Source organism: Anarrhichthys ocellatus, unplaced genomic scaffold (assembly GCF_004355925.1).
Source record: "Anarrhichthys ocellatus isolate YVR2014 unplaced genomic scaffold, GSC_Weel_1.0 scaffold1644, whole genome shotgun sequence".
NCBI lineage: Eukaryota > Metazoa > Chordata > Actinopteri > Perciformes > Anarhichadidae > Anarrhichthys > Anarrhichthys ocellatus.
Genome location: NW_022281618.1, coordinates 3,751 through 5,893, shown reverse-complemented (window position 1 = coordinate 5,893; position 2,143 = coordinate 3,751). Strand labels below are relative to the sequence as shown.

At 41.8% G+C, this 2,143-nt stretch overlaps 1 protein-coding gene across 1 annotated transcript in view; it reads left to right on the top strand.

The window, feature by feature from the left end:
* The window catches only part of LOC116377758 (solute carrier organic anion transporter family member 5A1-like), a 9,882-nt gene that overhangs the window by 4,227 nt on the left and 3,512 nt on the right, over positions 1-2,143 (top strand). The gene's annotated exons all lie outside the window — the stretch shown is intronic.

Genomic DNA, 2,143 nt, shown 5'->3' with positions numbered 1-2,143 from the left:
AAGACGGGAGAGAGAGAGCAGACGGAAGGTAGTAGAGATGAAGACGGAAGGTAGAGATAAGCAGACTGCGGAGGAAGAGTTTAAAAAAAGAAAAACACCCACGAGATGTATGCAGAATGCAGAATTATGAAAGAGAGCGAGAGAGGCCAGGTGGAGAAAGAGAAGTAGCCTTGGTAATCTCAGCACATGAATATTCTCTTATTCTTTTATTCTCTGTCTAAGCCTGTAATGTGGATCCAGTTAAACACACTCCTGGACGTCCTCTTTCAAACCCACAAACACACTCATAACTTTTGGCATAAATCGGAAGGAGCAGCTTTCACCTATAGTCCACCGTCATGGTCCACTAAGGTCTAGTTCTTCCTCTGACAACCAGACGCTTCACTGTGTTTTCAGGGCTCATACAAAGCAGCTATCTCAGTTTGATGCTTACCAATATACCCATCTGTGGGTCCATACAGGTTTTCTTTTGGCACAGATGTATGAAGTCTAAACTTAGACCTGCATTGTGGGGTCTCTCCTCTCGGGTCTCAGTGTGATCTCAGGAGTAAACGGGGTCTTTTTAAAGCTTTCACTTCTATCAGAGACAGCCGTTCGCCGACTGCGTATTTGGCCTTTCTCGTACAAAATCCTTTCCCGGTGTGAGAAGAGCCGGCGGGAGTTTCTTATAACCCCATCTGTGACCAACGTCCGGGAGAGGAAGCCAGCTTTCAGATCGGCGCGGGATAGCAGATAGCGAGCCAGTAAACGGAGGCGTTTTGTTTTTTTGGACGCAGCGTCCCCGAGAGCGATGACATGGCAACGGTGGAAAATGTCCAAGGACAGCTTGGAAGAGACGGTCTGTTGGCCGACTGCCTCTCGTGTTTCTCCCTCTGGGCTTTCTATTTTTCCTCTTTCAGTCCGTCTTTCTTTCTGCCCACCTCTCTTGATCTTTAGTTCTGTGTGTCTGATGCTTTTGTTATCTTTTTAATTCATCTGTTCTTTCGTTCCTTTCAATATCCTCTTTCTCATAATCTTTTGTTCTTTTTTCTCTCATCTACTTCTTCCAGTCTGTCTTCTCCATCTTTGTTCTTCTAATCTCCCCATAACGCCCTCCTTTTTCTTTCCCTTCTTTCTACCCTCTAATCTCTCATCCTTGTAGCTCTCTTCCTCCTCGTCTCTTGTCTTTCTGTCTCGTTTCCACATCCCTCTCTCCTCATCCTAGCTATCTTTTCATTTTCCTCTTTTATTCTCTATCTTTCATTTTCCTTCCCTTTCGGTGAAGAGTGAGCACTTTTACTACAGTTACAGTTACTACTTGTTCACTCTGTTGTGCTTGCTCTCCAGTTAATTCACATTGTTTTTTATCCATGCAGTCTTAGTGGTTTGTTTGAAAAATCTATAGATTGCCATGAAATGTACTGCAGGCCTTCATGGTCTCCAGATGATGTATTGTGACTTTGTATCCGGCTCTAACAGCAGCTCAGAGATTACACTTTCCAGCACTAAAGTTTATCACAGAATAAAAAGTCTAAAAGTGGCAAAAAAAATGTATTTTCGTGTCAACTTGCCATTAAGAAGTTAATGTTGATTGCACATTGTAAACGGGTTAGAATGACACCATCAAAAAGGTGTTTACGCATGTTAATATGCTAAAACTATCATTGCTAAATTACTAAACATTTCATTTTCAGGTTTTCAAATGTTGGGGTTGCACAGAAAAGTTTTAAAACCCTGATTTAGTTCTGAATAGTTTTTTTTGCATAATATCATTTTGTGTTTTGTTTCAGTTTGTCGTGGCTCAAAAAACGATACCCATGAGCCTCAGCTGCTCATGGAGAAGCTTCATCTAAAAATAACTATTGTCCAAAACTGAGAACCCAGAATGTGAAAGTGATCCGACGTTAAACCGCTGAATGTTTCATCAGGTTTCTACAACGTGTAATCACAGTCGGAGGAGCTCTGATTGCAGGTTTCTTGAAGAAATGCACCATGGGAGTCGTAGTTTTCTTCTTTTTCAAGATATTCTTCTGTCAGAGTCCAATCACCTAACATTGATTATGCACAAAATAATGACTCTTTATGCTTCAAGTGATTTTAAAATGCTAAAGAGCTGCTGTGTGTGTGTGTGTGTGTGTGTGTGTGTGTGTGTGTGTGTGTGTGT